This window comes from Zootoca vivipara, chromosome 5, assembly GCF_963506605.1.
Source record: "Zootoca vivipara chromosome 5, rZooViv1.1, whole genome shotgun sequence".
NCBI lineage: Eukaryota > Metazoa > Chordata > Lepidosauria > Squamata > Lacertidae > Zootoca > Zootoca vivipara.
In genome coordinates this window covers 95,599,218-95,611,077 of record NC_083280.1, presented here as the reverse complement: position 1 = coordinate 95,611,077, position 11,860 = coordinate 95,599,218, and the positions used below count along the sequence as shown (strand labels likewise).

The window sequence follows — 11,860 nt, the reverse complement described above, 5'->3', positions numbered from 1 at the left end:
TCAAGAATTTGCTAGTATCTAATATAGTGATGAAACACTTTGATGAAAAGCTCCCAGTAGTGCTGGCTTGTGACGCTTCCCCCTACGGGGTGGGCGCGGTACTGGGCCACCAGCTTCCGGACGGGAGAGCGGTCCCAGTGGCTTACTTCTCCCAAACTCTCATGTTGGTGGAACTCAACTATTCTCAGATCGACAAAGAAGGCTTAGCAGTAGTTAAGGGAGTCAAGAAATTTTATGATTTCCTGTATGGTCGGCCCTTCACTATCATTACTGACCACAAGCCCCTCCTGGGACTCCTTGCCCCCGACCATCAAGAGACCCCAAACACTCTCGCCGCGAGTCTTGCACTGGCCCATTTGCTTGGCCGGCTACCAATATTCATTATAGCACCGACCCGGGCAAGCCATGGGACACACAGACACTCTCAGCCGCTTACCGCTGCCAGAGAGTGGCTCAGACCCGGCTCACCAGATCCTACTGCTGGAAGACCAGCCCTTGCATGTGAGTGAAGGACATTGCTGCCGCGACTGCGAAGGACAAGTTGTTGGCCCACATTGCGGATTGGGTGGGGAGAGGGTGGCCCGGAAAGCCGGGACCAGAATTTTCATGCTACACAGCCCGCAAGGACGAGCTGTCTACGCACAGGGGATGTGTATTATGGGGCAGCCGTGTCATAGTCGTCGTCCCCCCCCCCCCCCCGCTCAGAAGAAAGGTCTTAGAAGGCCTGCACTTATTTCATATGGGAATAGCAGGGGTCCCCAGACTATGGCCCCCGAGCCGGATGCGGCCAAATTAGCCTCCCAATCCGGCCCGCGCCGCCCCCCGCCGCCGCCCGCTCTTACAGCGCGCGCCGATCTTCAAAATCAGCAAAAAATCGCCGAAAATCCTTTGTGCGCATGCGTATGGGCCTCTCCCGACCCAGAAGAGGTCATTTCCGATGCACTTCCGGGGCGGGGGAGGCCCATACGCATGCGCACAAGCGATTTTCGGCGATTTCCCCCCGAACGTGTATGTGTGCGCATGCGCACGGGCGCGCACTCCCCGCCCTCCGGCCCGCTGCGCGCGCACTCCCCTACTCTCCGGCCCGAAGCCCGGTAAGTCTGGGGACCCCTGGGGAATAGTATGGATGAAGGCACTGGCTCCTAGCTACATCTGGTGGCTGGGCATAGATGCATAGATAGATGCATAGATGCATAGATAGAGCATCTATGCATCTACGTCTGGTGGCTGGGCATAGATGCTGAGATAGAGGGCTGGGTCAAATGTTGTGATATGATAGCCATGTTCAAATATATAAAAGGATGTCATATAGAGGAGGGAGAAAGATTATTTTCTCCTGCTCCAGAGAAGCGGACACGGAGCAATGGATTCAAACTACAGGAAAGAAGATTCCACCTCAACATTAGGAAGAACCTCCTGACAGTAAGAGCTGTTTGGCAGTGGAACTTGCTGCCAAGGAGTGTGGTGGAGTCTCCTTCTTTGGGGGTCTTTAAGCAGAGGCTTGACAGGCATGTGTCAAGAATGCTTTGATGGTGTTTCCTGCTTGTGGTCTCTTCCAACTCTATGATTCTATGATTCTACAACTGAAACCATTTTCTGCCCTGCTGTGCTGAGGCCTCCTGCCGGAGTTGCTTTCTGGGGCGCCGCGTCTCCCGCGGAACTGGCTGCCCAAGCGACGCCTCTTGGCTTCGCCCCCGCCTCACGCGCCTGGGACCTTCCCGCCCGACCCTCCTGGGCCGCCCGTCCGGCGAGGGGAGGGTGCGCGGCCATTGGAGTCCATGTGTCCCTCCCTGCTTCCTCAGCGCCTGGCTCCCCTCCGGCTTCTCCCCCGCGGCGCTTGCTCGCTTTGCCCGTCCTCCTCTCCTTCCCTGCCCAATCGCAGCCGGCCGTGGCAGGAGGTGTGTGCGGGCGTGTGCTGGGTATGTGTGCTTGTATGTACACGGCGACCTCATTTCCGGTACCTGCCACTCAACGGCGGCCCCTGGCAGAGTTGCGAGAGGGGACGAGGCGAGGTCGGACCCCCAACCCCCCCGGCTCCTCCTCCTCCTGGGAAGCGGCCAGCTGGCTGGAGCGCGCGGCGCCCCCGGCTGTACCAGGCAGGGCACTCGGAGCTGCTCCAGCGGCGCCCGCGGCGGCTGAGGGGACCGAGAGCGAGGAGGTCCTGAGCCCCGCGAAGGAGCCGGCCGAAGCCTCCGTCCTTGCTCTGGCCGCGGCCAGGTGTGCGCGACCTTCTTCATTTGCGGAAGCGCGACGCGCAGAAAGCGCAGCGAGCGGGGAAGGCGGTCGCCGGGCGAGAGCAGCAGGAGGGGCTTCTTCGCCTTTTTCTGCAACGGCTCCTTTGTCCATTTAAACCGCGTCTCCAAGGTATACATTCAACAAGTGAAGTTCTCCTGTGCAGCCGATCTCTCCGGGCAGGCAGGCAGGCGGAAAGAGGAGGAGCTCTAGTTGTTGAATCGCTGTCTGTCAGGCGAGTTAAAGAAGTGCGCATGTGACCTTCTTTCCTCACTTATTTATATAAAAGCTGCGGGAAAGGCAAGGTGGTTGCTGTGTAGTGCGTGGACACGTGAAAGGCCTCTGGCGCACCCCTTCCGTGCCTCCAACAACTTGTGAAAAAAGCCATCAAGTGAAGCTTCTCGTCGGTGCAGCGTTTCCAGGCGGAGGAAATTGGCACTGCTTTAATTTCTGCCTATCAGTTTTGTTACATGGTATGTGTATCCTTTGCTCCCCACTACTAGGTTCGTAGCCGCCTTTCCTCCCGCTTCTAAGCTCCCTTCCTTCCTTTGGGAAGGAGGAACTCTAATAGGAACAGAAGTAAGAAGGGATGTTGGGCTGTCTGCTTCCCTTCAAACTTTGTAGTCAAGAAGAAATGCAACAGGTGTAGCAATTGGGAAAGTTTCACCTGGGAAGGGAAAGCTGTACATGTTGAATTCCTGCCTGTCAAAGACTGCAGAGTATAGGAATCCTCAGATTACAAAGTGGAAACCCTGTGTTTTAGTTTGGCTACTTATTCCTCCCTTTCAAATAAAACCAAAGTGCAGCATAAGTAACTTTGTCTTATTTGTTCTTCGCCTTTTTTTGTCTAAATGCCGAGTGTAAACTCCATTTTTGTCACCTTGTAAAGTCCATATACTCTAATGGCATTGCATAAACAGCTTGAGGTGAAAATGTCCCAACAATATTCTTGTTAAAATGGGTTAAACTAGGTCAAGATCTCTTAGTAATTATTATTTATTTCACACTTTTAAAAAGTCTTCAGAGCTATTTGCAAGTTGTGCAGGGATTAGTGGTGATAAAAGTGTGGATTTTCCCCGCCCCACCTTCTTCCTGGTCTCAGGAATCAAGGGGTCACAGTTCAGATCCCTGCTCAGCTATGAAACTCGGCAGGTGACCTTGGGCCGATCACTCCCTCTCAGCCTAACCAGCCTTGCATGCTTGTTGCGAGGATAAAGTATGAGTGTGCATGCACACGAAAGCTCATGCCAAAATAAAAACTTAGTTGGTCTTTAAGGTGCTACTGAAGGAATTTTTTTTATGGCAACCTACATTTGTGTATGCCTCCCTGAACTCATTAAAGGAAGGGTGCGGTACCAATGTGATAGGCTAACAAAACCGGTATCTTACATATTTTTATTGGCTAGACAATTTTAGGATAATATAAATTATTGAGTTTCGCGGAACTCCTCCTCAAGATGACGTGGGGAACAGTGATCTGTGATCTGTATCAGTTCTTCTGAATCAAAAGCTCAGGCTGGGATGATGTAATTGCATTTGATCACACTCTTGGACTTTGTGTTAGTAGACTGCTCCCTGTATCCTAGCCGAAGGCTGGGGTGGTTAAAAAGAAACTGCCTGTAAAGGGCCTTAAAATATCTATAAAAGAGTAATATAGAGGTTGGCGCAAAAGAAAGATCTTGTAAGAAGCTGCCATCAACAATCTAGGTGGTAATTCTTTCTGTAATATGTGAAGTATTTCTTTGGTTTTGGATGTGGGCCATGTGCACACCAATGTAGCTGGGGTATTTATGTTGTCTTGGATGGGTGATAGTGTTATCCTTGAGATGAGTGTAAAACAGTTGTGTCCCTGACATAAACAATAGTTGGAAGCTATCCATACCCACAAAGCAGGAGGCCTTGCTGCCAAAATTGGGATTTATGTGGTTTGACAAGGAAAAATGTTTCTATTCTAACCTGCAGGGTTACCTGATTTTTTACCCCACTCCCCTCCCCCCAAATTATTGAGAGTGTAGTCCTAAAAGTATCCAGGGCATTGGAAGGACATAAAAATAACAAGTAGGCTCATGTATCATTTTTTTAAAAAAAATCTGCAGTGCAGTTTATTTTCAGAAAGATAACTGAAAGCAATAACTTGTTACTCTTGGGTGGATTGATGAATATAATTTATTTTATTAAAATGTAGTATTTCTGCCAAATGGCATTAGGTGGCAAAGCTTGACAAAATTACCATTTTATCTGAATTATCAGTTGTAAGCTGACACTTATACCCAGCCTTCAACTCATAACTGGAGTTAGTATTACACCTTAGTAGGTTGTATCTACACTTTGTAGATGAAATACATTGCTGTGCTATACTATACTATACTATACTATACTATACTATACTATACTATACTATACTATACTATACTTGGAACCATAGCTGCCAAGTTATCCCCTTTTTAAAGGGATTTTCCCTTATGCTGAATAGGCTTCCTCGTGAGAAAAGGGAAAACTTGGCAGCTATGCTTGGAACTTATGCTGTACAATGCATAAATAATGAAGGCTGCTCCATCATTTTAGTGGCGTTTATTACCAGGTAAACGCTAGAAAGATTGGGCTGCAAAAGCATCTAATTATGAGTTTTAACATGTGGCAACAACACTTTCATTGGTGATCTTTCTGTGTTAAGAGGCATATTGTTCATCTTATGTTAGCAAAATGTGTTTGGGTGAATCTGATACTGACCTTGGTGACTCTCCTGCTTTCTATGATGCAAGTACATAGGATATTCCTTCTCTCCTTCCCCTCCCCCACTTTCCATTTTGGGAAAGCCTGGGATAGTTATCATGGGACGTGGGAGGAGGAATCTTGCCAAATTACTTGTGCCCTGCATAAGATGGAGGTAGGGATTTTGGAATTGAGGATTTGTGTGGATAGATTATGTTAAACCTGCTTGCTTTACTTTTAAACATTAACTCAGGCATCCCCAAACATCGGCCCTCCAGATGTTTTGGAATTCAATTCCAATCTTCCCCGACCACTGGTCCTGTTAGCTAGGGATCATGGGAGTTGTAGGCCAAAACATCTGGAGGGCCGCAGTTTGGGGGTGCCTGCATTAACTATTTGCTACTTTTTCACCCTTGCCTTTTTCATTAATATAATGTGAATTACAAAGTTTTTGTATTGGAATAAATGTAGCTGTGGACCCAATTGTGATGGGTTGTTTTGATGTAATTCTAGATGGGAAACTTTGCAGAAAATACACTTTATTAATCTGCTTTAATTTACCTGTTGAGATTTAAATCCAACATGGAAAGATTAGTTGTGGAGAAATAAAAAGCTTGTTGTAGTGAGTAAATGAAAGTAATGTTTCAAATATTTTCTTTAATTTGTTGTAGGAGTTAATTTAAATGTAAGAATTGTCTGTTACTTACTTAGAATCTTATACCTTCCAGCTTTTGCTCTCAACCTTTAAGCCTAAATTTCCATTTGTTTTTCCCCCTTTGGGATGGGTGTATAAGAGATAGGATTTATTCAGGTCATTTTTAAATTTAGGCCTCTTGTGACTAGGTGTGTATTCATTGTGAGATTTTTGACTTGTAGAATGCTGTTAATATTTCCACAGAGAAGAAAAAAATGCAAATTGGAAGAACTACTGCATAGCTTGTTATAATTTCTGACAAGTTTTAGAATCATAGAATCATGGAATCATAGAGTTGGAAGAGACCCCAAGGGCCATCCAGTCCAACCCCCTGCCAAGCAGGAAACACCATCAAAGCATTCCTGACAGATGGCTGTCAAGCCTCTGCTTAAAGACCTCCAAAGAAGGAGACTCCACCACACTCCTTGGCAGCAAATTCCACTGTCGAACAGCTCTTAAAGTCAGGAGGTTCTTCCTAATGTTTAGGTGGAATCTTCTTTCTTGTAGTTTGAATCCATTGCTCCGTGTCCGCTTCTCTGGAGCAGCAGAAAACAATCTTTCTCCCTCCTCTATATGACATCCTTTTATATATTTGAACATGGCTATCATATCACCCCTTAACCTTCAGGCCTTTAGTTTTTAGTAAAGAACAACAAATAATATTTTTAATTATATTTCCTATATGTTGCAGAGTTTTTCTGTTGTGTCTTCTAAGGTTAGCTATGACTTTGATAAAGTGTATGATTGATAGATATAGTGATGTAAATATATGAAATTGAAACAGGGATTTGTGTATGAGGAATATTCATTGTAAAAGCTATTTCCCGTAACTGAGACTTATAAAGGGTGGAAGAGTCCAGCTGGAGAAATGTTTGAACATAAGTAATTGTGGTTCTCAGGACTGTGGGTATTTGTTGGTGAGATAAATATAGTTTTGTTGCACAATTTCAGCTTTAGAAATGTAACAATTTCCAGAGGGATAGCTGTGTGACAGCAAAAGCAACAAAAAGTCTTGTGGCATCTTAAAGACTGGGTGATATTCAACTAAGTTGTAGGCTATCCCCCTAAACAAATTTATTATTGCTCATGACGTAAGCTTTTGTTGTCTACAGTCCACGTCAATGCAAAGTATTATTCTGGTCAATGCAAAGTGTTTCAAATTGCTTTGTTTAAGAATGACCACTTTAAGGTCAGTTACACAGTCAAGTGCCCTGGAAGTTGAAAGATGTCCCTACTGCTTTTTCAGTACTGCCTTGCTTCATGTCAGATTTGACTCCATTTATTATTTTGCCTTAAGATTAGACTGAAATGGACACAGATTTGCCAGGACACTTTGAAACTGACTTTAAGGTGACCATCTCTTGTATTATTATTAACCAAAAGGGCACAGTTGTTGGCATCCATCTGTCTTGAGAGGCGATGGAGTGGGCCTCCAGGGCTGAAGTCAAACTACTGCATTAGGAGCACCAAAGTGACTTCCCTGGGGCGCAAGCCTGGGCAGTGTGTCTGGAGGCCAGGCAACAAGACCCTCTCGGTCCTGCTGATGCGGTCCAAAGGAAAGCAGAGCAAGGTGTTTGGCATCAGCTTGGCTGCAGCAGTTGCCAGAAGGAGGTGTACAAGACGCCATCCAATTGTCTTGTTTGGATTTATGTAGGGTTTACTCCTAAGCCTTTTATTCTCCCAAAGAGGCAGCAGGTATGGATTTCCCCCCATAGTTAACCTTGAGTATAGCCACAAGGTGGAAGAGGTTTAGGACCAGAGTTTTCCTTCTCCTAGTTGGGCTACCTTCCCAGGTTGATGAGCCCCATCTGCCCCTCACTTCCCTCTACAGTGGTACCTCGGTTTAAGGACACAATTGGTTCTGGGGAGCTGTTTGCTCCCCAAGCAGTACTTAAATGGAGCGCCTCTTCCGCGCATGCGCGAAGCGCCGATTGAGCACTTCTGTGCATGCGCGCGCCACGGAACCCGGAAGTACACTTCCAGGGCTGTGGAGTACTCAAACCAAGAGTACTCAAACTGCAGTGGACTTAAACCAAGGTATGACTGTACAGTGTGTGCAGAATCCGTTTTCTTGACTGTTGGACCCACTCTTGGTCTTGTTCGCTCAATCTGCTGGAGCCTGTCTTCCCATGCAGGGGAGTCCATATCTCACTGAGGGTTTGAGACCCATTGGCTACCCTCACCTGGTGTAGCCAGCCTGTTGAATCCATTCCCAGGGTGTGGCCACTGTCGCATGCTGATAGCTTCTAGTTTATTAACTAGAATAGTTGAGTCGTTTTCAACCTACCGTATTTTGAGTCCACGGCTCCCTTGACCAACTACATTCCTTTTGTGGCACCCCAGTGGGGCTCAGGAGCCCAGTTATGTGACCCCTTGCCTGCAGAGCTGGCAGCCTCTCACCCTTTTTCAAACACCTTCCCTTGTGGAGTGTTCTCCTCTTCCCTCTCCTTGGAGTCCTCTGGACAGCTGCTGCTGCCTCCTCACCTGCCCCAAAGAGAGGGGCCTCCTCACACTGCCCCACAGGGGCCTGGGAAGCACCCCCTGGCCAGCCCAAGGCACCATTCGCCTGGGCAGCTTGTAGCCATGGCTGCTGCAACAAACAGCTGTGCAAGCCTTTGGGAGGCAGAGATGCAAGAGGGCATCAGAGGAGGAAATAAGCAACTATCTTACTTTTAAAAGACATCTGAAGGCAGCACTGTTTAGGGAAGTTGTTAATGTTTAATGCTGTATTGTGTTTTTAACATTCGGTTGGGAGCTGCCCAGAGTGGCAGGGTATAAAAAATATATTATTATTATTATTAACCATCATTCAAAGCACCCCAGGGTGCCAAGGCACACTGGTTGAAAACCACTGGTGTAGTTAATAGCATAGTTATAACAAGCTTTACTTTTCTTCATTTCATATTGTTCTCACCACGTCTACCAATTGCAAATACAGTATTAGGCAAGCTTGGTCTGATATTTCAAAAGTTTTTAGCTTTTAAAAAACTAAATAAAGGTAATATTAACTAATTACAGTAAACTAAATATGCTAATTTAGATTGTCAAGGATATTAATCTTTAAGGTGTCAGAAAACATTGTTTTTAGAAATACAATTATTTTAGTTTAAATAACATACTACTATCTGTAAGCCTTGGGCAAGTAACAGTGTAGTAAAAACACAGCCAAATTATGCTGCATTGGATATTTGGGTGGTTGCATCTAAGCATAATACTACTTTAAAGTCAACAATCAGTCATTTTTCTTAATTTTCATTGTTAATTTTCATTCTTGGCCACTGTGTCATTTCCATTCACCAGGATTGCTAATCTTATCTTTTCCCAATTTTTATTCTGAACATGGACTTTTTCTTTGTTTGCCACCTCTTTCCTTGGCCCTAGTCCTATGCATTTACCAGCAGCCTGGCATATAGAAATTAAGCTGATGGGTTTTTCCTCATAACTTTTCCCCCATGCCACGAAATATTTCATTTTCTCATTTTTTGCGTGAGCTGGACTGTTAAATGCACAGGATGAAGTCTAAGGGTGGAAATGGCAACCTTAGAAATAGTATACATAGGAGAAAATGTAAGGAAAGGCTGGAATATTTATTCAGTTGCAGCAATATGAGTCACATAACTTAAACAAATAAAACTTTTTGGTATAGCCATAAAAGGTTGAGAGAATATCTACCTGGAAGGGGCAGGTCCTCTGAAAGATAAAAAGCTTTCCTAGGCTCCCTTGCAGGAGAGCTCATAGGAGGAAATAATAGTGATCTCATGCACATAAATCTTGAACAGGTAGGTAGCCGTGTTGGTCTGAGTCGAAGCAAAATAAAAAAATGCACACGAAAGCTCATACCAAAATATAAACTTAGTTGGTCTTTAAGGTGCTACTGAAGGAATTTTTTTATTATAAATCTTGAAGATACTGTACTTAGCAAAAGTTAAAAATGGGAAGAAAACAACTGCTTAGAGCACAACTTTTAATGCACTGTTTAAGCAATTATACAATATTCAAGATATAGTTGAAATCTTTATATAATAGCCATGTGTATTGAGCTGTAGTCCCAAAGAGCTTTGAAGTCTCCACTTTGCTCAGAGAGCTAAAATTAAAGATACTTAGACAAAAGCCTTGGGCAAATTGATAAAACTAGGCTTGTTCTTGATATCTAGTATCTGCTTGTATAGATCTTAATATAGGGGACTAATAACTTACTTGCTGATTAGATTTTTTGAAAGTATGGTTGGTAGATTGGATAGTAATAGACAGGGCCGGCCCTATGGCAAGGCTGGGTGGCACAGGGTGCCGGGCCGCCAGGGGGGCGCCGCGCGGCTGAGCCTGTGGCAGCTGCGCTGCGCTGTGCCCGCGCTGGGAAACAAAGCGCGGGGGGGGCGCCGGAGCAATCTTCGCACCAGGGCGCCAGATATGCTTAAGACGGCCCTGGTAATAGACATACCTTATTAAAGTTTGGGGGAGGGGCAACAGACTTGCGGAAGTTTGCATGTGCCTTAGCTGCATTTAAGAGCCCCCTTTTCATGATCTGTTTATCTTATGCAGTACTCTTTTTCTTTTGAAGTGAAAACACTAGAAATCCAGAATTCATGGTGAATCTAACAACAAGCAAGTCTACCAAGAAAATGGAAGGGAAACATATTATGGATACAGTTTTTGTTTCCAGTTTTCCAAGAATCTGTTGTAAATGGTAAGTAAAATTTGCATTTTGTATATTATGCAAACCACTCTGATTTCTTTAAGGCACTGTGGAAAGAAACTATTACAGATATAATTGCTTGAATAGGTATAAGTTAACAAAATAGTATTTTTTATAATATCATAACTCCTGATCTGTTTTGTTTCACATCAGCTCAAGAATTCAATTCTTATTTTGTTGTTGGCTCACTCACAGCGTTCAAAATTAGCCCAGCGCCAGTCTCATTTTGTGACTGGCAGCCGCCCTTTTGCGAGGCAGAGGCAGTGCAGATGTCCAGGTGCCATTGTTTGGTGCCTAACATCTCACCCTGGGCAGCATGGCACCAAAATACATGCCTCTTTTGCTGCCGTACTGCCGTACTGCCCTGCCGGGCAGTAGCATGGTACCAGAAGATGCATGTGCCGAAACATCCTAGGCAGCAACTCTTGAAGGGTGTCGGCCAGAGGCACAGTCGGCGGCATCTGTTGCTAAGGAGAAGAGCTGATGGGGTGTTGCTGAGGAGCTGCTTGGGGCTGCCACTCAGTGCTGCAAATGTGGAGCTGTTCATTTGGCTGCTCCAACTTCTTAAGCAGCTCCAGAAGCTTCTGCACTCATTCTGTTCCCTTCTTTCTGTTCTCCAATGCTGTGGAAGCCTATGGGTAAGACGGCCCTGGCCTTGTTATGTTTCCTATGAATGTGTGGTTTATAAATACTTAAATAAATAGCTTTATTTCTTTTTTATTTAAGTAGATATATGTTGAATAGGTTATATTCTTGAAAACCTTTATGAGCTATTTTAACTTAACTTGCACTGTTCTGTATACATAAATACAGGTGAGGGGAAGAAGAGGAGAGCAGGTGCTAGTAAGACTCCTCTCCCTCCTTTCCTCTGTGTTGCCAGAACATGCAAGTGTTGACCAGAGAGAGAATGAGAAAGCATACATGCTTCTATATCTACTGCTGAGAAAATGCAGCACAAAACGCGTTCATGTATAAAGTGTATAACCAAGCAAGGAAGAAGACACTGATATGAATTGTTGTATTAAATATGTGTATTCTTTCCCAATATTGTATTAACAATGAGTGATGCAATGCATTGGCAGTAAAAGCAGGAAAGAATTCCAGTGAAAGGACATAGTATCGTTTTTATCTTTAGCCCAGAAGAAGAATTCATTCTTGTGCAGTTTCTTCCACAAACAGATGTTAGCTTTTCAACTTGTAAATAATTGTGGTCTGTTTGTATTTTGTAATGAATCGTGCAGGGGGCTACAGATGGTTTGGAGGCTGCAGCTGTGCAGATGCAGGAAGAGCGGGGATGGGGGGGAGCTGGAGGAGGGCACTGGCATTCTTATGCAGGAGAGGAAGAAAACAGCTGAGAGATGAAATTGACAGGGGAGTGGGAGAAATAAATTGAGTTGAAGGAAATTTAAGTTTTGCTGTGAATAGGAATAACAAGCATTGGTTGTGCTGGATATTGATCAGGTAAGACACTTATCTAGGACTGGAAAAATTGCTATGCATATTTAATTGCTAAATACAAAAAGGAACTT

The 11,860-nt window shown here is 44.9% G+C and overlaps 1 protein-coding gene across 4 annotated transcripts in view; it reads left to right on the top strand.

The window, feature by feature from the left end:
* The first annotated feature begins 1,942 nt into the window (after positions 1-1,942).
* Positions 1,943-11,860, top strand: part of PPARA (peroxisome proliferator activated receptor alpha) — a 43,669-nt gene continuing 33,751 nt past the window's right edge. The window contains exons 1-2 of one of the 4 annotated variants that reach the window (XM_035137567.2): positions 1,943-2,705; positions 10,197-10,322. The gene's annotated coding sequence lies outside the window, so the exon portion shown is untranslated. The remainder of the gene's footprint in view (positions 2,706-10,196; positions 10,323-11,860) is intronic. The other 3 variants (XM_035137566.2, XM_035137565.2, XM_035137564.2) reach the window with 3 other exon arrangements.